At 43.7% G+C, this 27,677-nt stretch overlaps 1 protein-coding gene across 1 annotated transcript in view; it reads left to right on the plus strand.

The window, feature by feature from the left end:
- The first annotated feature begins 567 nt into the window (after positions 1-567).
- Positions 568-27,677, plus strand: part of LOC128700363 (Krueppel-like factor 3) — a 314,918-nt gene continuing 287,808 nt past the window's right edge. Inside the window, exon 1 of the mRNA XM_070100102.1 lies at positions 568-645. The gene's annotated coding sequence lies outside the window, so the exon portion shown is untranslated. The remainder of the gene's footprint in view (positions 646-27,677) is intronic.

Here is a 27,677-nt window from a genome sequence, read left to right on the forward strand (position 1 = left end):
TATTTCACCTGCTGTCTTTGTATTTGACTGAAGAAGCCTACTGAAGCCCTAGTCCGAAATCTGCAGCTGCCATACAACGCACTGGAGTGGAAATATGGGAGAAAAGTACTTTGTGCCTTGGGCACAAAAGAGAACATTGTATCAACATCCGTGTGTAAGATTATTCAGCATTTTAAAAGGATGATATCAGAGACACTGCCGAGACAAATGTTGAAGTTTTCAAGAAATAACTGGACAAGTATCTTTACCAAGTGTTAGATCAACCAGGTTGTTGCTGCGGAGATCAGTAACAGCCTGGCCAGGTTGGGCTCGGAGTTGGGAACTCACAAAATTCATCAAAGGGGTAAAGAGAATGGTAGTAGAAGGTACAAACACACTCTTAAAAATCTGTATCGAAGTATCAATTTATAATTTATAATGTAGGAGAAATGTAGTGGACATTCTCTCCCCTTCACTTAGAGAGAGAGAGAGAGAGAGAGAGAGGAAGGAAGTGGGTTGACATGTACTTGAATCAGCAAGCTGTAATGGCTTTGTAAATTTGCTTGCAGGAACAGCCTGGTTGACCAGAAAATCAGCAGGAAGCATGGCTTCTAGCTGAGATGCGAGGTAGATACATCCTCGAAACCGGTAGGAGGCACGTAACAGGTAGGTGGTAAGAGAGGTGTTAGAGCGTAAAGAGGAAACTAGTGTGTGTGAAGGTGGTGGTGGTGGTGGTTGTCAGGTGGGAAGTAGGAGGGTTTGGGAGGAGGGTGGGGAGGTTGAAGGATGGGTCGGAGGGAGGGAGGGAGGGAGGCACAAGTGGGAGAGGATGAGAAGGATTGAGGAGTTGAGGTGAGGTAATGAGAAGTCTGATATCAGATATCCTGTCACTGCTGAGTATAAACTGGCTTCTCTTCCACCTTTCCCCTAGCCAGGTTATGACACACACACACACACACACAACACACACACACACACACACACACACACCAACACAACAACACACCCACACACACACCACACACACACACACACACACACACACACACACACACACACACAGGCACGCTAAGAGGTAGATACAGCTCTTGAACCAGGAGAGAGTGGACCATAACGACAGAGAAGCCAGACAGGACTCGACTCCTGCAACCACAAATAGGTGAACACAAATAGGAATGCACACACGACACACGATTACATGTTCTGTATACCCACACATCACAGTTTATTCTTATACCCACACATCATCAGTTACACATAATGCACACGATGTCGAGTTATTTAAGTACGCACAGTCACATGCGTGTGCGTGCGTACGATCGTGCAGTTACTGTGAAGGATTATCACCACACCAGTAAATAAAACACTTAACAGATCATAAGAGAACTACAAATATTTCAGAATATACAAGTTAGTTGAAGACTTACCGTCATCAGGACCAGACTACGTTTCTAAGACATTCTCCAGAAAACTTAACCATTCTGATCTACGCCGAAGATTTAATTTTAAATTATTCTAGGTCATGTTCTAGTTTTAGAATGAGTTGTAATTGTTGACGAAAGTGGCTCAGGAGAGTGAGACTCGTGTGTGATAATCTTCTGTACTCACAATTGTCTTAAAATTGTAAAATATATTTCCGATGTGTCTAATATTATTAGAAAAATCTGAAACTTATGTTTGAGCAAACAAATGTCATAGGACCTTTAAGTGATTATGACTGTGTGTGTGTGTGTGTGTGTGTGTGTGTGTGTGTGTGTGTGTGTGTGTGTGGCGCGTGCGTGTGTGCTGTGTACGTATATAAGATCAATGGAGGTTGGGGTGGAGTGGGAGGCAGCTACCGGTGGGTCAGGCCACTCCTCCCTATACTATCGTGGCTTACAAGTTTAGAGGCTTGGTTCCATGGCGACGCCACAATACGATCAAACATAAGCTCGAATATTGAATCATATGCTGCTTCCTGCCTTAAGTTTCCTGTATCTTTTTCTAACATATTGAGATATGTGGACAGAGATCATTTTTAAAGATTCCTTGTTATTATGCACTATACGCATTTATGACTTGTAGTTGCGTATTCTGGTACGGATATTTAGATGAAGTATAATATTTCTCCGTATTGTGTCCGAGTGGGCCAGCTGGCGAGAATGGCAGGGCGGCTGCTCGCAAAGGCTGCATTACGGTAGCAGTCTCCAGGAAAACCTTAATGTGGCTGTGTGCGTAACATAGTACTCCCTGTGGCAGTGCCGAGAGCAGAGCCACAGAGAGGCACGACCACCTAATGCTCCCACACACTCGCATATTGTAGACTGGGCAAATATTTACTTTATTTCCTGCCAGTTGCTATTTCGCCAGAAGTCGTATATGGGAGGACGAGGTGGTGGTGATGGTGGTAGTGGTGATGGTGGTAGTGGTGATGGTGGTAGCTGCTGTGCGAGTGTCGATGGTGTGTTTTTGTATTTACTGTATATTACACACATACACACATTCAAAATATATATATATATATATATATATATATATATATATATATATATATATATATATATATATATAAAGTGTAGGAAATGAACCATTAGTTCTACTTTTGTCACTATCGCATCTGAGATCTGATCTCTGGGGAAAAGCATCAAAAGTTTTCTGTTGTTTTCTGAGTTATGTTCTTGGCTCATCAAAAGAAGTAAAGATCTGAGTGCTACCAACTTGTGATCCAGAGGACACGCCAGCTATGTCCTCAGTTTCTATCTCAGTGAGAATACGCATCCTTGGGCTCTTCCTTAGCGTGATCTGTAGTTGGAATACCCACAGCATCCTTGGTTCTTAGTGTGGTAATCTATAGCTGGAACACCCGCAGCATCCTGGTTCTTAGCCTGGTGATCTGAAATACAGCATCTGCTGCATCTTTGTTTTCCGCCTCGATGCGGCAATTAAGAGCTTACACCGGTCACATCCTCGCCTTCTGCCTTAGTGTGGCGATCCAGAAGGGAACATCCACCACATCTGTGGCTTCTACCTCAGGCGTGGTGATCCAGGAGGTAATACCCACTACATCCATGGTAGTGACTATTTCTCATTCAGACTGTAAATGTATTTTCAAAATGCCTTTACTCAGTAAAGATAAGTTGATTTTACACTTCGTTTTACCAGATAGACTGGTGAACAGAAATGACATTTTGACTTATAACCTTGAGATGTTTACCTACAAGAGAAACGACTTTGGATGCAGAAGTAAGAATGTCCCACACTGAATCAGACACTTTAAGTTACCAAGGTGTCAGGAGCGCAAGATGGAACAGCCATAGGAGAGAACACAATGGTTACAGTAAGAGGAGGTATCAAGGTACAGTACCAGTGTAGAACTCCAGAGATTCCATCAGTGCGTCTCGTTACTTGTCAGAGTCGGACTAACCAAGACTTACTAGCTATAAATCTTCTTTACATTAGCAGCCAATTGAATCCGGCATGCCAGTGATGCTTATGTTTACTCACGTCCTAAGGTCGGTAATCTGGTATTTTTGTTGCATATTTCGGCTTTTCGTGTTGCGTCATCTATGTGATACGCTGGTACTGTTCCTCGGAAATTATGGCTGAAAGCTCTAAATGTTAGTTGATAGTTCCTGGAATCATCGCCCCGCACCTGGGTCTCAGACCAGGCCTTCTGAATTGGAAACTGCATACAGCAGTACAGGAATAGGAACGACTAAAACGCATACAGAGAGCAAAGTGTATATTAAAGAATCGAAAGGCACAATACCGTGACTGGAACAATACACAAATAATCTCTTCACCTCCAAAGACCTGAATCACGCCTCCATAGGCCTGAGACGCGCCTCCTCCATTGGTCTGGTCAACTCCACAGGCTGAATCATGCCTCCTAGGCCTGAATTACGCCTCCATAGGCCTGAATTACGCCTCCATGGCCTGAAAAGACCTCCATGGCCGACTCACGCCTCCATAGGTCTGACTGGATAATTGATAAGTTACCGTAAGACAAAATCACTCCTGAAGTTCTAGAGTAGAAACAAAACAAACAAAAAAAAAAAAAATGCCCTGTACTTACTCAGACAACGTCGGATATTATTTACTTTTCTTGGCTGTAAGTCCCAAGCTTTATGAGAATCCTGAAGTGGATGCCGCTCCTCGTCGGACAATCCCATGATCCCGCAGGACTCGAAGGATCCCGTAGATCACTGGATAATTGACCTCCTCCTCACAGTGGGACAGGCGACCGTGTGTCATTATATTGTCTCCGCCAGGACTTCCTCGGATGTTTTTTTCCCTGTATGTGGGGAGGATGAATCTCCGGGAAGACGATGCACAGGAAGATGCTTTGAGACGAGAATTAATCTTCGGGAACTCTTCAACTGGAAGTAATATAGAAATTAATTTGTGTGTGTGTGTGTGTTTGTGTGTGTTTGTGTGTGGTGTGTGTGTGTGTGTGTGTGTGTGTGTGTGTGTGTGTGTGTGTATGTGTGTGGTTTGTGTGTGTGAGAGAGAGAGAGTGTTCACCCTGATCATATTCCATCAATAAATAGATTTCGTACATTAGGTAATGAAATATGTCAGCTTAAACTGGGGTAACTGACGATATCTTCAATCATTGCACTGTAGGTTCCGTTTCTTTGACAGCTTCTATAGATTTTATTCAGCAGGGCTAAGTTACTGTCACTCGTGTGGTGTGAGTTAGTGGAAGCATGGTGTTGTACAAATATGATAATAACAGTGAGCAATAAGAAAACCCTGTTAACTGTCTTGGCTGAGTTTGTACACATCAAGAATGAAGGCAAGACACGGCTGGTCAAGGCGAATGCACTTACTTAATAATTCAGTCATCACTCATTTTTATTGCCATGCGATACATTTCCGAGAGCTTAACAAATTCTAATACAAGTGAGCGTCATGTCCAAGTTGTCGTGTTGTCGTGTAGAGTTTGTTTAACTCGAGTTTGACAGAAGACGATTTGTCCTCCCGTGAGGTGCTAAACTTGTATGAGTAATTCAGCGTTAACTACGGATCGGTCTAGGCTATTTGTTTATCGGCAGTTATAGAGCAGATTGTGACTAAGTTACTTCAAGTATTTATTAAAAAATCTATATACAACCATCCAGGAAGTACCACCCTCCAGAAGATATGAGCCTCCAGAAGGTACACTACAGGAAACACCACCAAAATCAATAGCAGATGCAAGGAATTATTGACCGATAGCGCTAACTTCCATATTATGAAAAAGCTTTGAAAGGGTTGTAAGAAGCATGATCGTCAACCCCTGTATTACTAACACTTGTACAACCCAGGCAACATGGGTTTAGAGCAGGTCCCTCCTGCCTCTCACAACTACTGGACCACTATGACATGGTCTTGGATGATCGCTCCTGCCTCTCACAGCTACTGGACCACTATGACGGTCTTGGATGGTTGTCCCTGCCTCTCACAACCACTGACCACTATGACATGGTCTTCGTCGCTCCTGCCTCTCACAACTACTGACCAATATGACTGGTCTATGACTCGCCTTCTAACAACTGCTGGAGCCAGACACCAGTCATTACCTGCTCAACCGGGCTGTGATTCGTACGTTGGATTGCGTGCGGCAGCAGTAACAGCCTGGTTAATCAGGCCCTGATCTACTTGGAGGCCTGAGGACCTGGCGGCGGCGTGTTGACCCCTGTACCAACCTGCAGGTAAACTCCGGGAGGCACCACCTCCTGACATGACTAAGAGACGGAAGTCTTTAAATACTGGATTTTTCTGCCGTGACAGAATTGCTGACCTTCTTTGCCCTTGTCTCATGGACACACAAGATGACAGGCAAATCTACAGGCTTTTACCGTCGTTTGGTGGACGCACTTTGCTTGCTCTGTTTTTCTTGAGTATTCTTCCTTGAAGGTCAGCGCAAATTATAATAATTTTACCGGTTAAAAAGGTCTCTTGATTTAATCAAACCTCGTTTACCTACCATTCTCAAGGCTCGTTCAGGTGAGTATAGATAGCCTGCAAGAGTCTGTCTAGCTCTCAGCAGACGGAGGATCAAGCCTCCACCACTCATGTTAAAATAATCTTACAAATCATGTCATGTTTCTAAGCTAGAAGCCTGGTGTGAGACGGTCACGGGAGGATGGTCTCAATACGATTTGTTAACCTTTATATGGAATACCAATGAAATATTAGAAATGCTGTTGAAACAAAAAATTGGGGTTAAACAAAAAAATTTTATAAAGGCCCCCTGTTTTTTACAGCTTTGGGGGGAGAAAAACTAATTTTGGGGGGAACGGGGGCCCCCAAATTTGGGGGGGAAAGGGGAGTTTAGGGTTGTGGTAATTTTTGGGAAAAAAAGGGGGAAAGTTGGGGCCAAATAGGGTTGGGGGTGGGGCTTTTAAAGGGAAAATTTGGGTGGGGAAAACCGGAAATTTTTTTAAAACTTGGCCCAATGGGAAAATTAATTTTAAATTTACAAGGGCTCCTTTGCCAGAAAACCTTAATAATTGGATTTTTGAAGGGGGAAGGAGGGGAAAATATTGTTTTAAGGGGGAATTGGGGAAATTTTTAATTTTGGAAATTGTTGGCCCCCTGCCTTTTTTGGCTGCAAAGGCGAAAATTCTGCCTTGGTTTGGGGGTTTTTTGGAAGATCTACTTCGGTGGGTTTATCATATGTTTTTAAAATTTATTTTTGGAGCCATTTTAGTTTGTTAAAAGGGAAAGGGAAAAACAAAATTTCCCAAAAGGATGAAAAAGTTTAAAAACGAAAAAAAGAGGGTTATGGAAAAACCCAAGGGGGGGGGAAAAAGTTTCCAAAGAGGAAAAAAAGGGGGGAAAGGAATTATAATTGGGGCGGGCGAAATAACCCCATCCCTTTCCCTGATACAGAACCAAAAAAGGAAAAATAGGGAAAAAGTTTTTTCCCCGGTACTCCGGACTTAAAAGGAATTAAATTTTTCCTTATTAGTTTTACAATAAAATTTTTAGCGTTTTCCGAATGAGAAAAAAAAAAAATAATAAATGTCACTTTGGGGTAAATAAGAAGGCCCTTAAAAATGTTTAAACCTTGGGGTTCCCCGGGCCCTTTTTGAAGGGTTGGGGCTTTTTTTGAAAAAAACCCTTAAAAACCCTTTGGCCCTTTTCCATTCACAAAAACCGGCGGGTTCCCAGATTGGGGAAAAATGTAACCTTTTTTAAAAACCCCCCTTTTTTTTAAACCAAGGGAACAATTTTTAAACCTTGGGGAAAATTTAGGGAACTACTAATTTTTGGGGGAATTAAACTTTTGAAAAAAAAATTAACCCGGGAATTACTTTTTCAAAAGGCACCCTTCCCCTTATTTTTATTAATTTTACAAGGTTTTTTTGGGAAATAAAAGAAAAAATTGTCATTTTTTTCCAAAATTTTTTGGGCCCCTCCAAGTTTGGGAAAAAATTAAAAGCAAAGGGAAGGGGGTTTTTTTGGATAAAAAAAATTAAAATACCCGGGGGGGTTTGGGCAAATGTAAAAAAATAAATTTGGGGTATTAAACACGGGGGTTTACAAAGGGTATTCCCCTTGGGTTCCCAATCTTAAAAACCTGAGGGGTCAAAGGGCCGGTTTCGAAAATCAAAAGGGGTAAATTTCAAAAAGGGAAACCGGGGCCCCCAAGGGTTTTAAATGGAGGGAAGGGTCAGGGGAGGGAAATTTGGAAAAATGAACCTGTTGGGAAAAAGGAGGGGTTAAACCTCCAAATTTTAAAAACCAAAAAATTGTTGGGGTTTTGCTTTAAAAGTGTTTTTGGGGAGTCTCCCTGGCCGGGCACTTGAAAAAAGAAAAGGGTGTGGTTTCACATTAAAATGAACGGGGGGTTTTAATTCGAATCTTTTTGGACCCCCAGGTTTTTAATAAACCCCCTTTTGGTTTTGATTACTAAGGTTTTGGCCAGGAACAGAATGTTGGTTTTTAAATTTTTTTTAAAAATCGATTTCCCTGTTGCCTTTTTTGGGGAAATTTTTTCTAAATCCCTGGTAAATTGGGTATGATTTTTAAAAAGGGGGTATAAAAAAATTTTAAAATTTTAAAAACTCCCAAACCTCGGAATTTTTCAAAAAATTTCAACCAAAAAGGAAAAATTTTCTGTTGGTTGGTTGTGGTGGGTGGTGTGTGTTGGTGGTGTGGTGTTTTAAAAAAGGGGAAAAAAGGAGTAAATTGGGGGTTTTGATTAAACATTTTTTTTAAACGGGTTGGTTTCGGTTTCCCTTTAAGAAATTCCTTCCGAAATTTTTGGGTATCATTTTCTTCCTTTAGTCCATATTTCAAAAATTTTCCTGCTATGGGAATTTATTTCTCCCTTGTTGATTTTTCCTTTTTCCCCAAATATAATTAAATGTAAATTTTTTTTCCTTTTTTCCTTTTTAAGACAAAAGGGGAAAAGGGTAACCCCTTTATCTGCCCGAATAAATTCTTAGTTAAGGGGGGGAAAACTTTTTTTCGGGGGAGCTTTGTAAAAAAATGCGAACAAATATCCCATTACTGGGGGCAGAAGGGGGCCTTGTGCCCTGCCCCCCAGTTTTTCAAAATTTTCCGGGCGTAGGGAACAGGGAGTGGGGTTCCCAAAATTTTGTGGTTTAAAAAGGTCCCTCTCCCCCAATTCCGGGCCTCCACTGAAACAAGGGGGGGGAAGGGAATTATATACGGAAATTGTGAATTAGAGGGGGTTGGTGTGGGGGAAGGATGGGCCCCATTAAAGAAAGGCTTAACTTTCGGGCCCATAAATTTTGTCTTGCACGTGGAAAAAATCTTTTGCCCGGAGGGCACTGTTGAATGGGGTTTATTTTTTTTAGAATGGACCTACCCCTAAATTTTGGGGATAAATTTTTTATTTCCCATTCTTCAAGAAGTTTGTTTTCCTTTTAAAAAATTTCGGCTTTCCCCTAAATAAAAAAATGATGTGATAGGGGGTTTTTTTAAGCTCCTGTTTTTACATAACACCCTAAAGGCGAGGTAACTATTTTTCCCACTGTAACCCCAAGGTACCCCGGGATTTGGGAGGAGGAAACATTTTGGTTTTAAGGGATTTTTATAAGATAAATTTAACCGCTTTTAAAATCCCCCTTTTTTAATACTTTTATAATGGGAAAACAAAACAGCGGAATAAATTCCCAAAAACCGGGAAGCCTTTTTCGCTAAAAATTAATTTTCTATTTTTCAATTCAAGGGAAAAAATTCCAAAGTTTTCCAAATTTTAATAAATTTCCGGAAAGAAAGCCCCTCTTAAAAACCCCTCCCCTTTCCTTTTACTCCGGGCAGCGGGGGAGGAAGGGAATAAAGGGTATCGGGAAAATTACAGGAGGGAATAAAAAGGTAAAGGAACAGGAAACAGGGACCCAGCACCATTTAAAAATTTTTAGAAATTTTGGTTTAAACACGGTTTTATCCAGGGATTTCATTGGCAGCGGGACTCAAAAGGGGAAGTGTAAACAAACATACCCCAGAATTTCCCTTTGGGGGGCCCCTTGGGGATTTTGGCATGACCCGGTCGAAAAAGGTATAGGGCTTCTTTGGGTTTGGGCCCCCGGAAAGAAGTGGGCCTTCTGGACCTCCGTAGGTTGAACCCATCCTGAATAAGTCCTCCCGGGTTTTCATTTAGGCCAGTTTGTAGGCCCGGTCGAAAGTTACAAAAAAGATACCCAGGGGGGTTGTACCCATTTTCCAATTTACTGATTCCGGGCCCCCTTCCCATAAATCCAAATTTTTGGGTTTGTCACTTTTGGCCCAAAAATTAACCATTTTTCGGGAAAGTGGGGGAAAAATTTTGGGCCAAGGATCGGAGGGTAGGACTTATGGCACTGTTCCCCCGGAATTTTGGGCAACCTCTTCCACAGGGAAAACCCGGGATAATAAACCGGAATCCGGGATTTCAAAAACTGTCCAGGTTTTGGTTAAATACCATTTGTACCGGCATTTAAACCAAACAATTAAGAACATTTTTTGGGAATAAAACCGCTTAAACCGGTTGGGAATCCGGTTCATCTTTCTGGCAGTTTTAAAGGCCCAAAAACCAAAAAATTTCCAGGTTAAGGGTTTCAAAATTTGGGGGGCCCATTAAATACCAAAAAGGGTTAATGGGGACCCGGCCCTTTGGGGCCAAAAAGGGAAGGGAAAGGGTTGGGTAGGCCCCCGGGTAAGAAGAAAACTCAGGTATACATGACTCCCAAAGGCAGCTGAGGCCCAGGAAACCGGGGTGTACAGGATAAGGTTTCCTAAATAGGCAAACTGGGGCCCAGGTAACGAAGTGCACAGGAAAATGGACTCCCCGGGCAGCTGTGGGCCCAGGAATTAAAGGGTAAGTCCACAGGTAAAACATGGACCCCAATGGGGCAGCTGTAGGCCCGGGTAAGAAGAAAAGGCACAGGCATACATGGATTTCCCAATAGGCAGCGAAGCCCAGGAAACGAAGAAGACACAGGAAAATGGACTTAAATAGGCAGCGTGGGCCCCAAAGGTAAGGGCAAGTCACAGGGGGAAACATGGACTCCCAAATAGGCAGCTGTGGGCCCAGGAACAAGTAAGTACACAGGCATAAAAGGGACTCTAAAATGGGCCCCGGGTGAAGGCCCAGGTAACCCCGGGAAAGCAAGGGGAAACAAAGGTATAAAAATGGCCCTCTAAATAGGCAGTTGAGGCCCAGGTAACGAAAGGCACAGGTATACAGGGACTTAAAAGGGGGTAAAAAATTTTTAAATTTTCGGGAAGGTTTGGGACGGAAAGTGAGGGGGTCGGGGGAATTTTATCTTCTTTGTTATTTTTCACTTTTTTTCCCCGGGGTCCCCCCCTCCCATCCCCCTCCTTCCCCCCCTTTTCCTTTCCTTCCTTCCTTTTTTTCCTTTTTCCTTTTCCTTTTTTTTTTCCCTTTCCCTTTCCCTTCCTTCCCCCCTTCCTCCATCCATTTTTTACCTGCACTATCTTCTAAGTCCTGCCACCGTCATCCTAGCTTTTTTTGGCACCCCATTCCCCCCTTCCACTTTTCCTCCCCCCTTTCCCCCTTTCCCTTCCCTTCCCAAACCCCCCTTTTTCCCATTTTTTAAGTTTTCTCCCCTCACCGTCTCCTCGGGACAAAATGGGATTATTTTTTTGAAGAGCCAAAAAAAATTTCCTCCGGCGGGGGAATGGTAAAATTTCCCCTTAATGAAAAAGGAATTTTCCTTTTTTTCTTTTTTTTCTTTCTTCTTTCTTCTTCTCTTTTTTTCTCTCTCTCTCTCTCCCCTTTTTCCCCCCCATTTTTAAAAAATTTGGGTTCCGAGAAAAAATTATCCCATAATTTAAAGTCAAATTAACGTCAAGTCATTTGATAAAAGTTTTTGTGAAAAGGTGATGAAAAAGTTTAAAATTATATAATTTATTTTATTTAAGGACCCCAAAAACCTGTTTTTGGGGAGAGAGAGAGAGAGAGAGAGAGAGAGGGGAAAAAAAAAAATTATAGGGGATTTGGGAAGGGATAGCTCTGGGTTTTTCATTTTTAAAATCATACTTTATCAGGAGTTTAAGGTTTTGGGGCAGAAAAAGAGCAGGAAAAAGGGATTCGTTCAGAGAAACGAGGGAAAATTTAAAATGTCCATGCAAGAGGGATGTCGGATGTCGGGAAAAAGGCTCTTCATCCAAGAAATTAGATTATCCTTCCCATTGAGGGAAACCCCATCCCTTTCCATTTTTCAAGGGGGAAAGACCCTGGGGGGTTTGGGGTATTTGGGCACGAAAAAAAATTTTTTAGAATATGTTTGAGGATGTAATAAAATTATAATAAAAAATTTGGTTTTCCCCATGTATCCTTTGGAAAAAAAATTTTGATTACTGAGGGGGAAAACCCCTTTTGTTGACGTTTGGCCCCTCTGACTTGACAGTGGTTACCTGGAGGTTATTCCGGGGATCAACGCCCCGCGGCCCGGCCCACGACCGGGCCCCCCGATGGATCGGGGCCTTTGATCAACCGGGCCGGAGGGGCTGGCCGCACGCAGTCCAAGGGGTACGAGCCACCCCCCCGGCTGATCCGGCAATATTTTGGTATCGGGTCCACCCTTTCTTGGGGCACCCCAGGGCTTATTGGAATTTCCCCAATGCTTGATGGGGGGGTTGTTAACTTTTTGGGGGCCCCGGACACTTAGGGTTTTTTTTCCCCTTGGGTACTAAGGGCGCCCCTCTTTTTAGGGGGGCTTTTTGATCCCCCCATTTTTTTTATTTTTTGTGGGAGGGGTTTTCCCTTGTGTGCAGATTTGGGGGCCCCTTTCCCTTTCCCAAAAGTTTTTCCCAAATGTAGATTATGATATATCTCTCCTCCGTTTCCAACGAGTAACAAGTAAGGGTTTCCAAAGGGTTTTTTTGGAATTTAAGGGGTGTTTTGAAGAACTTATATTGCGCAAAGGATCTCTGTCCTCCTAGATTTTGGATTTCCCCCGCTTTGAATGGAGATGAAAAGGGCAGCAGTATTCCAGCCTAGAAAAAACAAGTGATTTGAAAAGGACCCCCCGGGGCTTGGCATCTCTTTTTTTGGGAAATTTCCCTTACTATCCACCCTTTCTTTTTCCTTTGAAATGCGATCGGGGGAAATTGTTGTGATCCTTTTTAAAAGTGAGTTTCCTGGTCCAGAAGGGACCGAAACGTCTTAGTTAGGTTATAAAATTTTCGGGAATTGTCCCAATTTATGGTATTGTGGATTTTTTCATTTTTTTTGTCGGGGAAAAAAAATTTTATGGGGTTTGGAAACCCATTCATTTTTTTTCCCACCCCATTTCCCTCCCTTCTTCTTTTTTAATCCCCCCCTTCCTCCTACCCCCTTCCCCATCCTTCCCATCCCCCACCATCCCTCCCCACCATTCCAGCTTCTCCATCCCCACCATTCCACCCTTCTCCTAAAAACCCATTTTGGGAGCCAGTCCAGCTCCCTTTGGAGAAGACACGTCAAAAAATAGGGATATTACTGGGGGGGCCCCGGGCCCCTCGTAAGAAGGCAGCCCCAAACGCCCCGGGGCTCCCAAGACGCCCCAGGGAATTTTAATAACCCAAAACCCCCTGGGGGTGAGTTTCTTTGGCAGCAGCAGCAGCTGTAAGGTGAACCAAAATCTGCGTCTCACCCATTGTTAGAGGAAAAAAAGAGGGGTTTGTAGGGGCATAGAATAGAGCAAAAACAAGAAGGGGCAAAAAAGGAGGGGAGGTTAAGATAAACCAGGGCTAAAGGGGCCCAAGAAAGGGGAAGGGTTGGAGAGCAAAGAGCACGGGAGACCCCCGGGACAAGGCAAAGAGCACCAGAGTGAGCTGAGAAAGGGTACTAGGGGAGCACCGGGGCGGGAGAGGCAGGGGCAAAGAGGCCTTTGCGGGAGATTTAAGGGACAAGGGACACCATACAAAAGGGTGGGGGGGCCTCGGGGGTGTCCCCCCTTGGGCGTTTTTGAGTGCCCCCAAACTAAGGCCCCGTGCCCCTAGCGGGGTGTTGGGTTAAGGGGGAAGAAAGAGGGGGGGGGTGCGAGTGTATGTTGGGGAAGAGGGGGTTTTCTTGGATATCTTCAGAAGATAGGCACCCGGGTTGGGAAAACCGGGAATCCCCAAAAAGTTTTGCCCCCTTTCCCCACACACACACACACACACACAAAAAGGGCCAGGAGCTGAGTCTCAAATTTTCCGGGAAACCCAATTTGGGAGTACACGGCGCGCGGGGGACTGTTTATATTATTTCCCCAGAGTGGAACCCCTCAGGTTTTTTTAGTCAAAAATTTCAAGTGATTAAGTGTGATAAGGAGACATTGGAGGGACAGCCTAATGAGAGTTCAGCGGTTTTTAACAAACACGGGTTGTCCACGGAGGGGGGGCCAGCCCCCCTTTCCTGATATATTTTTGGAAGGGGCACGCTAAGCTAAAGGGCTTTTTTTTTCTTTTTTTATTCGGGGACGGTAATTGTCACTTTCTTTAAGAATAATTTTTACTTTCAAAAAATTTTAAACAGTAAGTGTTTTGAGGGGTTTTTTATCCATTTTAACGTTTGTAGTAGTTTGGGTTGTTTTAAAACCAGAATAAAATATTTCACTGTGTGTGTACAAAATGAAAAGGTGTGGGATATAGTCAGTACGTTTATTTTTTTTTGTTGGTTTTTCTTCTGACCAAATTTTTCATTAGTTTGCCCCATGAAGAAGAGCTGCACGTTGGAATTTGTTTATCTGGGACGATGTTTCACCTGTGCAGAGTTTATTGCCATCTCCCAAGCAATTTTAAATCCCAAATTCTAAAATTTTTACTCACATTTAGAAGTTTGTTAGGAAGTGACGAGTTTCGGTCCGCCCCGACCGAAACGTTGTCATAAGTTCCAGTCTTTTGAGGGTTATGTGTGTATTTTTTCCCAAACCAGGGTATTGTGACGTTTTATTTTTTTTAAAAAGGCAAAATTTTTGAAAACGCCCTCCTTATTGGGTAGCATTACCTGGATGGGGATCCAGTTTTTCATTACCATTTTCGTTTTTAGTTTTTGGCGCTATTATCCCCCTCTGCGCACTGTCAAATGGCTTGGGGCTGATTCACCCCCTTGGGAAATTTCCAACTCTTTCCCCTCAATTTCTGGTACAGCAAAACACATTCTGGGAACTCAACGCTCGAATTTTGAATCCCATCCCCTTGGGAATTTACTAATTTTGTTTCCGTCTTCGGTAGGGGGTTTGGGTTGTGGAAACAAGATAATTTTTCCCGGGACGGGGGTCTTAGTTAGGTGCCCCGGCAGCTGGAGTTTTTCAGTCATCTGCCCGGGGGGTTTTTCCACTGGCTTACCGGTAAACCCCTCTGAAAAGTGTGGCCTGATTAAAAACCATTAAAATCCCCCCCTCGGGGAAAGAAGGGGGAGAGGTTGGACGGCAATTTTGGGATGGGGGAGAAAAAGAAAAAAATAGCAAAAAGGGGGAAAGGGTCCCCAGGTTATCTCCGAGAATTACCCACCCTTCCTGGGGTGAAGAATAAAAGTGATATCTGGGGTATGTGAATCTGGGAAAGGAAAACAGAATGCCTTCCCGGGAGTACTGTATCTGAGTGCCACTTTTGAAGATTTTCCTCTATTTTTTACCGAGTAGCTCCACATGTGGGCAGGTGTTTTATACATATATGAAATAACTGACGCGCCATTTGAGCATCAGTTCTACCTTTCAGCTGGGGGGAATCATACCTGAAAACCCCCAAAATTATTTAAAAAACCGGACTAATTATCAGTTACTTGGGGAATATTTTGAGGGCGGATTTTGATGCTGGAAAGGGTTGTCGTCCAAAAAATTGACTTATTTTCCTTTTTTTCTTCGTTTCCCCCTGAATGCTTCCCTTCCTCGGGAGTATATGACCCCAGGGTTTATCATTTCCCCTCCCATCCGCCCCCTTTTTAAAATGTAATAAAAAAGAGGCCCCGATTGTTCCAACGCATGTTAGCGATCACCCGCAAGTGGCGGGGTTTTTTAGCATATTTAACGACCAACCACTTTCTTTATTGAAAAAATATTGCCAACATTGAGGAAATTACTAAGCAGGTAACAAGAGGACCTGAACAGGGAAGGGGGGATGGTCGAACATAAAACGAGCTATTTATTCTAGTAGTGAGGGTGGTGGTGGGGGGGGCTGTGTGGGAAAAAAAATTAACACATTTTTCGCCCATCCTCTCCATGTTGAAAAAGCCAATTCCTTTTTTTATAATGAAATTTTTTTCCCTTTTCCCCCGGGCCCTTCAGTTGCTCATTTGTTCACGGGATGAATTTATGATATTAGGTCGGGGTGTGCGATGCTGTAAACCCCAGTTTTTTTTGGGGGGGCGGTGAAGGGTTCGGGGGGGGGGTTTGGCAGTGTCGAAGAGAAGGGGGCGTGAGGAGACGGGGGGAAAATTAAATGAGGGGGAAGCGTTAAAAAAAACGCAGTTGTGAGGAAAAAATTAATTTGAATGGAGGGGGGTTTAACCGGGACCCTTTTTGGGCCCTTTTCCCCGGTGGCCACTGCCGCTTGGGGGGTTTCCCCTTCTTCTTTTTTCCTTCTTCTTTTTCTTCTCTTTCTGCTGTTGTTGGGTTTTCCGGGGGCCTTTGATGTTTTCTGTTTTTTGGGTTGGTTTATTAGTGCTCCCGCCTTTTTCTAGAGCTGTGGGTGGGGGTTGGGGTGCTGTTGCTGCCCCCTTTTCGGGCAGGCAAAATTTCCCGGATAACAGAGGGGGGCGTGGGGGGGGATGAGCAACGAGGAGCCCGTCTACTGCCGTGGGACATTGTGATTATAAGGGGATGATAAGCCCCCACACCCCCTTCCGGGGACGTCTCACGCAAAAAAAGGCAGCCGTGTGAAAGGCAGCGAGCCAGACCGTGTGTGATACCCTCTCCTTTTTCCATTTTGGCTGCTGCTGTCCCGCCTCCAGCATCCTAAACACTGCCCTTCTATAAAATTTGGGAAATGTTTTTTTTTTGGATGTGGGATTTTTTAATTTTCTATATTTTCCAGCGGGTGAACCTTATGAGGGAAAAGTCCCGGAGGCTCTTAGGGGCCCCAACCTCTCCATATTTCTAAAAATGAGTGGGAAATGCTGGGAAAAACAAATATACCCAAAGGAGGTCTACGTCCTGTCATATTATTATTTTAACCCAAGCCTTTATAATGTTTTTTCACACGGGCCCAATTGTTGAGGAAATTTTTTTGTCTCCATAAAACAGGCAAGATAAAAGAAAAATAATATATACTTTATTTTCTTTTTGAAAATACTGATCACAAAGCCCCTTTTGGAGAGAAAAAGTTTTTACGGGAAATGTCGCACGAGAAAAAAATTTTTGGGTTTTTTTATCTAAAATTTTGGGTCGGAAATTCTAAAAATTAGGAATTTGGGAAGTTTGAGACTTTTTAAAAAGATAGGGAAATTTATTCGGGAAAAAATTTTGGGCCACTTCAATCAAAGGGGAAAGGGGGTGGGGGAAGGGAATAGGTAACAGTCCCCACCTAAAAGCCAAATGTTCAGTCCATCAATTTTGTAGAAAAAAAGGGACTGAACATCGACTCCAGGGGAGGGGACTATTACCTCATTCTCCTCCCCCCTTACCCTCCCTTGTTTTGGGACTAAATTGGCCACTGTGTGGCGAAACGTTTCCTGAATGATTTCATGGCAAAAGGCCCCAATCAATTGCAGGGTTTTCCCTTTTAAAACTTATTGTATTTTGGTTTTTTAACCGTTTTTTGTTTTTAACCCCTTTTTTTCCCCTTGGGGGATGTTGCAAAAAACGTTTGGTTTTTTTAGGGGGATTTTTTTTTAAGGGGGAAAAAATTGGAAAATTTTGATTGGAAAGGGAAAAAAAAACTTGGAAATTTTTGGAAAAAATGGTTGGGGGGGAAAAAAAACGTTAGGCAACGTTTCTCTTTTATCTAACATTTGTTTGGGAAAATTTAACCCCAAATTTCCAAAAAAAATATGGTGGTTTTGGGGGGGGAAAGTGTGTCCGGGGGGTGGGTTAAAATTTGGAGTAGAGGCTTGTGGGCTGGGCAAGAAAAAAAGGGGACTGGAGGCATGTGGTTAAAACTTTTGGTGTAGTTGGTAGAGGGTATGACTGGCCTGGGAGTGAAAGGGGGAAAATGTGGCTGGCAATTTTAATTAAAACATGGGTGGCAAAAAGCTGTGAGTGGGGGGCATGTGGCAGGGAACAGCTGTGAGAGGGGAAAGGGATGGGTTGGGGCCGTTATTAGGAAAAGACCACGCCTGCTGCTCATCCGGCGGGGGGCTGGCTCTGACCCAGCCTCCGGGGAAACCCCCAGGGGCCCGCCAGTCAGGTTAGGGGAATTTCCCGGTGGGGCCAGAAAAATGGGGGGGGGACCTGGCCGCTTTGTGGTCCCGACTTTGGGGGCAACCCAAGAGCCCTTTTAAATGATTTGGGATTTTTCCCCCCGTAAAATTTTGTTTTACCGTTAAAAAGGGGGATTAACATGTGGAAAAAATTTTTATGGTGCCAAGGAAGGGCCCGTCACCGCCAAAAAATCGCGGGTTTAAAGGGGGGTGTTAACGAAAGGGAAAAGCCCCAGTCGTGATCACCTTTTTAGATCCCCGCCATCCAACAGTGGGGGCGCATAAAAAGTACCTTTTCCCTTTGGGGGACTTTTCAGTGTTAGGTTCTGGGGTTTTACCGCCCTGTGTAACGGCTGGGGTGGGTCCCCGTGGGCCCCCCACTTGTTGCAGTAGCATTATTTGGAACAAAAAATTCTTAAAAGGTGAGCATAATGCCCACTCAACTTAAAGGAAATTCCAGGCAGGACATCGCGCCCGGGGATAGCTGGGGTAACATGGAAATCTGATCCGGTACTGCGTCCAAATTTCTACAATTTTTCATGGAGAAGATTCACCCCAACCCCACCTGGGCCCCTTTTCCCATCTTCCCCCCATTCCCAAAAAATAGAGCTGCTGGGCCTGTTTTTGAATTTTTACAAAAAAGTTGGGACAATGGCCCCATCTTTACTTGTCCGGGGTGTCCCAAAGGGGGGCGACCAGATCACCGCTCCCCGCTTTGCTATCGGGCCCCCTCCTGGAGGGCAAAAACCTGGGGAGAGGGGTGGGAGAGAAGGTCGACGGAGGGGGTGAGTCCCGGGGTGGCCAAAGGGGTGAGAGTGGGAAGATATCAGCCGGGGCCCAACCCCGCAGGGGAAGCTGGGGGGGGGGGCCCCCTGCAGGGGGCCCCAGCAGCTGCTACTGGGGGGCAGATGAGCACCACCGGGCCCTTTCAGATGAAAAACTAGTGATAGGGAAAAAGTGCAAGGAGGGGGGTGGGGGTGTTGGAGCCCCAGTAGACATGAAGGTGGGGTTTCCAGCCCTTTTTACGGCAGGAAAAAGGGTGTTTGGGATGTGGGGACCAAAACCCCCTCAGCTTACCAAATGATTTAGAGAAAAAACACTAGGGTTTTCTTGGGCTTAGATGACTAAACTCCCAAAAAAAGCACATAAAATTAAAAAACTTTTTTGATATACCCCACTTTTTGGGGTTTTTACAAAGATTTTATTCCTTTCCAGGGATTGATTTGCCCGAGCCAAGACTTGCAAAATCCCCGGGTTTTTACGAGTTTCCCAGCATCACCAGAGGTGTTGGGAAAAAAATGGGGGACTGGTTGGGGGAGGGCCCCAATGTTAAAACGTCTCGCAAGCCAAGGTTAAGGGGACTAGTTTTTCTGTGAGGGAATGGATCTCTGAGGGTATCTTTTGCTCAAGCCTAAATTTTTAGTATCGTTTTTAATCTGGTCCATCATAAAATTGCTGGGGTAGACAAATGGGGAAAGGGCTTCAGCTGTAAGAATATAATAACGATGGGAGACTCCCATCCCACGAGCCCCTTCGAGGCGGGGTGATGGGAAAACCAGAGGCCCAGGGTTCCCTCTTTAGGGCCCCCTGAGGGGGGGGAAGTGGTTTGGCCCGGACACGGTCCCAAAAATGAGGAGGACCGTCCCCCTCCCATGGGAGACTTAAGTTTCCCGGGGGCACTTTTAGATAGGGCCCAAAGGCCGGGGCACCACTACTTTGAAAAAACCCGGGGGGGGAGAATACCGGCGAATAAAAAAAAAAAAAAAAAAAGATGGAGCAGGCGTCAAACTCTGGGGATTAACGCTGACTGTTGGGGATACATTTTTCCCCCCAGCAAGCATGTGAGGACAGTTTAATTATTTAAGACCATTTTTAAAAAATACGTTTTTCTCAACCCGGGTTCCTGTTGGGGAAACATATCCTCATTAAATATAGTGATAATCATCTCGTCTTCACTGCAGGAGGCCTGTTTTATTTTAGGGCCAACCCCCACCCACTCAATGTACTTGGGCCACTTATTGCAGATCTGATAGCAGTGGCCCCCCAAAAAGGCACGATTCCCCAAAACTGATTTTCCCGCCTGTAGAAAAATTGTATAGAAGACCTTCTTCAGGCAGGATACCCACCCCAAAAAACTAGAGCTGCTTTTCCCCCGGGTCCTATCTGATTTTTTTTTCCCGTTTTATAAGACTACGGGCCCCCGGGGCTTTCCCAAAAAATACCCCAAAAAAAAATAATAAAATGGAGCTTCGTTGCTTTTGGGTTTCATGATTTTCCAAATTTTTAAAAGACACGACGCAACCTGATCGGGGTTCCAAAACCCCGTCAGGGGGTATGGTTTGTTTGGGAATGTGTCATTACGATTTCATGAGTCATTTGACGGGTTTTTGGGGGGCTTGCCAGAGCTCGCCGCCCACGCTAGCTGGGGATTTTGTCTGAAAATTTATTTTTGGCCCGGGTGGGCCCTTTCCAACCTTTTCCGGGGATAAATATACCTAGTTGGATTTAAAACTTATTGAGCCAGCTGGGGCCCCCTCAACGGGGACGGTCTGGAAATTTTGGGGACCCCCTTTTACGGGGTTCTAACCCCGGGCCCGGGGGTATGGTTTAGGAGCTTTTTTTTCAGGGGAGGGAAAAAACCGTTAACCTTTTATGTTGGTGAAAGGCTTTGATCTGGGGAACGATCAAAAAATTTTTTTTTTTTGCAGGTGCTGTATAAACCCTCCATCCTTGGGACAGATGGGTTGCAGTTGGGCTGGCTGTAACCTGGAGCTTAGGCCGGTCAGTGACTTGAAATTGCCAGCATGGCCAGAGGGCCAGTGCTCCTTCCTTTTTTTATTTTAACCCCCCAAGGGGTTAGCCTTTTTCCCAGGGACAAAAAATCAGACTACAAAAACGAAAGACACGGGGTTGCAAAAAACCATACCACGGGGGGGGTGAGAACCGCATCAGAGTGGTTCCCCCAAAACTAACCCATCTTGAGCTGGTTTAAATGCATGGCTCATTGAACTTTGAGAGTGGAACAACGGTGCGAGTTTTTAATTTTTTGGGAACCACCCTGTTTAAAAGGTTATTTTTTGACGCTTTTAAACCCTGCATTTGACTGTTTTAGTAACACCGAGAGCAAAAACCCTCCGAAAAAATCTGGGCCCCAAAAATAGAGGGAGATTTTCATTTCTTTTGTTAGATTAGGGTTGTCGTATCTTCAGAAAAATTTAAACCCGCGATACCGTGATTTTGGGAAAAGTAATTTAAAAACCCCCACATGGAGGAAAAAACATTTTAAAGACGTTTCGATCCGGGCTTTGACCATTAACTAGTCACACCGCAATAAATGAAAATTGGATAAGGGGGCGGGAAAAGCCCGAAAACCCCAAAATTTGTTTTTTGCAACAGTGAAATGCTGGGTTGGGATTTATGCTGGAGAGCCGAGGCCTGATCCTCCGTCAGCGATTTGAGACAGTGTGTACCAGCCGCACTAAGCACATATTTGTAAACCCGGGCCTTTTCATGGGTTCCCTCCCGACCGCGGGGAGCAGGAGCTTCTTAGAACCTTTGGGTTTTTGTAAATTTGATCGTGACGTCACGACCAACCTAGAACTATCAGACTTTTAAGGATCTTTTAGGGAAACAGTTCTTGGAATCCCTTTTTTGGGAGGGGGCCTGATTAACCCCCCCGTTCCTGGTTTCTAAATGGCTCCTTTCCCTGAGTTTTACCAACCCTTTTAAATAATAATTTTGGGGGCCAGGGTTAAAAAGGATTTCACTGATAACTTTTATTGGGTCCAATAAATACTTATGGGTTTCACTATGACTTAAACTGGGCCAATAATGGGGTGTAAGGGAAAATAATTATGTGACTTACATTGGGCCAGTAATAGGGATGACTGGAATTTGGTACCAAAGACCTTCAGCCGTGCCCAGGGGGGGAGTCTTGGATTGGGGGTGATGTTTTCCCAAATTGAAAGCAGAGAGGAGGCAGGGAGACTTCATTTCCCCACCTTTAGGGGTTTTGCTGACCATATGGTTGGGAAATTTGGGGTTTAAGTGATTTACAGTTCCCAAATTTAGACCAAAAGCAAGGAAGGGTTAAAAAAAATTTTCCTTTTTGGGTTGTTTCCCCTTTTAAAGACTTCACTTGGGATTGCTCTTGGTGTTGTAACCCTTTTGGGGTTTTTACCCCCGGTGACTTCATCCCTTTTTGCCTTTACCCCCATGATTTCATCCCTGAGGTTCCTTTTACCCCAGTGACCTTTATCCCCGTGGTGACTGTTTTTAAAAGGTGACCTTTTTTCCAATGAAACCCCCCCTGTTTGGGGATCGAACTGATAGTGACTTCCCCACCCAGTGGATTCACCCCCGGTGACTTCCCTCCCCCGGATTTTCCATTGACTCCATCCCCCAAAACTTTCCTGGTACCGGTTTAAGTAAAAAGCTCCATAACTTCTCAACAGGTCTGAAAGACCTAGTTTTTTAGTAGTTTGGATTGGGTTCCTGGTTTTTTATTATTTAAAAATTTTTGGATTGTAATTGATTTTTCCCTTTTCTTTTTTTTCTTAACTTTATCAGCAGAGACATTTGTCTGGCCGTAGCCTCTGGTATTAAAATGTGCCCCTTGTAATCCATAGGGAAATTTTGACGACTGCCCCAGCCTGCCTACCCAAAAAGCCGGAGTACCCAACCACCTGGGCTACATGTGTTATGAGGCAAACTTTTTAGGCATGAACCGCCTAAATCAATAAAATTTTTAGGGGGGGGAGGGTAAATTTAAGTAGAGGGGGGATGGAGGCCGTTGGGGTTTCCCACCAGCAGCCCTGGGTTTTTTCTTTTCCCCCTGTGGTTTGCCCAGTGTGTTGTTCCCCGCAGCCAGCGCCTATCGACAGGATGACAAGTAGCTTTTTTAAGACAATGATTTGGTTTTGCATTGAGCCCCCTTTATAGAGTCAAGGGCAGTAGTGTTACTTTTACTTGTGTAGTATACTTTTTGATAATCCCATGTACGTTATAGATAGGCTCCGGGAGTTTTTTGACGCCCCGAAAACCCCTCACAAAAAAGAAAGTATTAAAGAAAAGGCAGACTTGATGGCCCCAAGTCTTTTTCCTTTTAAATTTCAGAATTGGAGAGAACGGAAGACAAAAAAATTTGAAAATTGTTTATATAGTAAAAAAAATTTGCAAAAATTCTTTTTAGACTTTTTATTATCTATCTATAGAGATTATTTTAATTTGCCCAAAGGGGGAAATTTATATATGCAGAATGGTCATCATCTTTTGGGGGGAGGGGTCAAATTTTTGTTGCAATGGTAAAACATGTTTTGGTTGGGGGGAGGGGTTAAATTTTGGGTTCACAATTTAAACTTTTTTAAAAAGGTTTTTGAATTGTGTCACTAAGGGTTTTGGGGAGTTGTGACAACCCGGTTTTTGTTTTTGGGTTTTTCGGGAAAGAGGGGACTGAAAAAAGAATTTTCGGGCCCGTTATTTATTTTGGGGTATTAGGGAAACCCTTTTCATCATCCTTAACTTCATTTATCTAAAATGTGATTTTTATACTGACCAGGGACTGATTTTCGAACTTTTACTTATTGCCACTGAAAGTTGACTAAAAAGGGTATGGACCAAAAAAACTTTTGACCCAAAATTAGGATTGGTTGTTTTTTTAAAAATTTGTCAGCATAACTCTCTTTAACCCCACTTTAATTTTGGGTGGTTTTTTATATTAGTGACCCTTTTAAAAATATTCCCCAGAATTTTGTGATCAATGAATACAGATTGATCGATCTTCTTTATCTTTGTTGATTTTCTCTTGTACTATACTATCATGATTCTATCAATTACAATGATTTATGATTTATCAGATTTTTGTAAGCATTACAATCAGCCATCATCCTTATGTATAGTTTTTTTATGTTCAACTGTTTGTACATTTTTTCATTTGGGGGGGTTTTTGGTATAAAATAGAACAATGGGAAAATAAACACAATGTAGGGAATTTATCCTTTTTTGGGGTCACTTTTTAAAGGATCAATTGTGTTTATATTTCCGCAATTTACATTGGGATAGAATCAGCCCAGAGCCATAATGCCACAGTCTATGTGTGTATGTTAGCTTTTGTTGGGACAACATACTTTAGGGGGAGCCGTCAGGTTTAATTTTGACTTTTGGGAGTATACTTAGAAATCCCCGCTACTTTTTAGATAGGGCCCCCGGGAGCTATGACGTCATGAAACCATCACTTTGGGGGAGTAGGCCGCAGGCCCCCTCAGTTCATTGGGTTTGGCTTAGACTTTTGACGGGAAGGTTTTGGGGTTTACCAAGACTTTAAAATTTTAGCCTTCGAAACCAATGATTTCTTACTCAGTATCTCACCAACCCCCCTGACAAATGTTCGCCATCTTGGCAGCCCAAAATTTGCCGTCTTGATGGTTTACAGACATATAGCAAATGTCTGCTATCTTGCAAAAAGGTTACCATATTGCACGTCTGGGGATCTTGGGTCAATGTCGTCGTCTTTGTGAAATTCAACGTCTGTTCAGTGGGGGATTTTACGTCGCTTTAAAAAGACGGTATAGTGAGGGGGCGTCACCAGGGTTAAAGATCTGGATGTCGCTTTTACAAGCTTGAAGGGTGGACTTACTGTTGGTGGAGGGGTTTACGAGGGGGTGGGGGTGGGGGTGGGCGTGGGCGGGATAGGGGGGTGACGGGTTGACGGGGAGGATGACACCGCCCCGTCCTGAGGTGGGGGGTGGGGAAACCCCCCCCCCACACCACGCCACACCTCAAAAACGCCTGGGAAACCCCCTCACTCACCCCTCCCCCTCACACCTCTCCCACCTCCCCATCCTTCACCCCTCTCACCCCACCAAAGTAAAAAGGATATCTTTTTAAAAGATCACTTATCTTGTAAAAATAACACACGCAGCACACCCCCCGGGGGGTTCCCCAAAAGGTGCCCGGGGGCAATTTTTAAAATACACAAACCCCCACCTAGGAGGCCCCAGGGGCCCCGAAAGACCTTGTCCCCCCAAGGAAGGTTCCTTGGGTGTTTGGGGAGGGGGTTCTGATTTAGGAAAAGGGTCTGTGCTCCAAAATTCCCCGAATTAAGCCTGAATGCCTTCCACATCCCCAGGCGCCTTTTATAATCCCCGGGGTTTTGCGCTTCCTTTTATTAAAAAAAATTTAAAGAGAGCATTAGGGGAAAAAGCCAAACACACACACCTAGAGAGTTAGTTACCCAATTTTTCCCAGGCAATGGGGCGATTAAAACACCTTTTTTTTTTTGTGTGTGTGTGTGTGTGTGTGTGTGTGTGTGTGTGTGTGTGTGTGTGTGTGTTCCCCTTTAATTTTTACCAATTGTGGCTTTAAATCTTGGGTTTTTTAGCTTGCCCCAAAGGAGAGTGTTTCAACTATGTGTGAATAGATAACCCCTATGGTTTAAGGCAATTTTAAATGGACACATAGATTTTCTTAAGGGATGCACTTGTCTTCGTTTTTAAATATTTTATATCTTAAGTTGTTGTTTTGGCCTTTGGGGAATGGGCCCTTAAATTGTGGGGGAAACCCCCCTTTCCCCTTTAAAGTTGATTTAATACTATTTGCTCATTAGTGAGAATTCCCCGTTGACATTCGGGAGGTGCCCTGTTCGGGGCCCCGAAACCCCCTTTTCAGCCCCCCTTGCACTTTGTGCTGCTTCAGTCTAGACCAGGAAAAACTTGTATCTGGGGTGAGGGCTGTAGTTTCGGAGTGGGCTGCCCAGAAACTTGAAAAATTTGAATTAATGCCCTTTGGGAAACATTTTTCCCACCCGCGTCCGGGGGCGAAATGTTTTGTTGTGTCCCAGGTGATGGATTCGTGTTCCCTTTCCCCGTCAGCGACTTTGTGGAGTAATTCCCCAAAAAAAAAAGCGTTTAAACCCCCTTTTAATTTTTTTTGGAGGTCATATCAAAACCTGAAAACCCGGGAAAAAAGAGCTTTACCACTTTAGGTATTCTGGGGGTTTGACGCCGAAAGGCGGGTATCTAAGTTAATTAAAAAAATGGATTTTCCATAATCTCCTAATACGCAAAAGTTCACCCCCCCCCCTTTTTCCCCCCCTCCCTTAACCCACCCCCCCCTCGATTACACTTTCCCCAAAACCCCCCCCTCCACGATTAATTTTTCTCGTCCTCCTAGCTCCACCTTTCCCGATTAGGGGGCTACACCACCAAATTATATACATTTAACCAATAATAACCCAAGACATTCACTGTGACTTATTCCCTTTGATGTCTTCAGATTTACTGTATTTTGTCTCTTAATCGGACATTTACATAGGTACACTATCTTTATATTCAACAACTATTGGTACTAAAGATTGGGTAAATCTTAAAATTATAAACATTGTATGGATTTATCACAATTGTATAATACTGACGCCTATAAAAATGACTGTTTCCTTCCTGCAGCTGAATTCAGTAGGTGTTCGCAGTCTTGAATTTATTTATATTACTGTTTGCTGCATAAAAGGTCTTTGCTGCCTGGCTACATACAGGAGGTACCATAAAATTTACGCTCACTTACCCTGGTACAATATTGAATTTGGTGCCTAACATTTACGAAACAAGTTACTAAATATTCTGGACACTTTCTGCTTTCAGTTGGCAGATTTTGCAGAGTTGATCTGGTGTAAGGTGTGTCGTTATCTGATTCCTTCTAGTATTTGTGATTTTTCTAGGTTATCCTGACCCAAGTGGTCTCTTGTACCCAAACCCAGGACAAAACCTGTTTTGAAAGATTTGAAATCTGTTTATTTTTCAGAGTAGAATAGAACATAATATCGTGATGAGCAAGAGTAACGTACACACAAATCTTGGGTGCCATGGTGGGTAGGAGCTAAGTCTATAAAGAAACTATAACTTGCTATTTACTGTTCTGTCACATTGTTTACGTTTATTTCGCCTGGTAGACACGAATCTAACGATGTTCCTAAACGTTTCGCTGAGGTTGTCATTAGATAGGCTCCTCGTAAAGATTACCTTAAAATTAGCTACTCTTTTCAGCAAATATAATTATCCGTTTATTTATTATTCGTAAATACGCCTGCCTTTCAACCAATCCCTTAAAAGAAGTCTTCCATGACTCAGGAAATCGTAATAACACGATGGTAGACAAACCACGGAGCTGGTGAGGCTTGAACCTATCCCAAGATTTGCACCTTCCTCGCTGTTATCCTCTTTCCGTCTACCTGGTTACTGGTGTCACCTCGCTGTCTCCTCCCTTTTCTCTTTACTTCATTTTTACTAACCACCTCATTCTTTTGTACTTCGTCTTGACTGCTGTCTGTCTACCACAGTTCCCGTTTACTCCTTTCCCTTCTCCCATTCACTATACTTTCCGTTTATTAAGTCTAACATTATCCCTACCCCTTCCTTCCAATAACCTTTCTCTTTGTCTTTCAGCCGTGTTTCACAGATACCCTTCACCTTCTCCTTCAGTGTCAAATGCCTTGTCACAGTGAAGATATCTGCAGTCCATCCATGCCTATCTTTCCTGCTTAATCCTGTTGCAGGACTCCAGTAGGTGTGTGATAGAGGATTTACTTCTCTAAACCCGTGTTGGCTGCCGCTTACGACTCTCTCCTTCTTAAGATGCTCCGCCACTCTTATCTTCTTCCATCATGTTTCCTACATTTCTGTTTTGCTTCTGTCCAGTGCAGCGATTTTAAGTAAGGAAAGACAGTGTAAAGTATGGTGCTGTATCTCAGAATGTAGCAGATTACCATGTTATGGAATTAATATCACTAACAACTCTGTGTAATATAAACTTGTTGAAGCTATGGTACGTAGAATTTAAAACAAATTATTTCGAATTTACTGCAGTTATGTGATAATATTTGTAAAGGTAGTAATACTTGCATGCTGAAACAGCCGAGGACAGAGTTGATATCGCTAATGGT

The sequence above is a fragment of the Cherax quadricarinatus genome, chromosome 71 (genome assembly GCF_038502225.1).
Source record: "Cherax quadricarinatus isolate ZL_2023a chromosome 71, ASM3850222v1, whole genome shotgun sequence".
In the NCBI taxonomy this organism is placed as follows: domain Eukaryota; kingdom Metazoa; phylum Arthropoda; class Malacostraca; order Decapoda; family Parastacidae; genus Cherax; species Cherax quadricarinatus.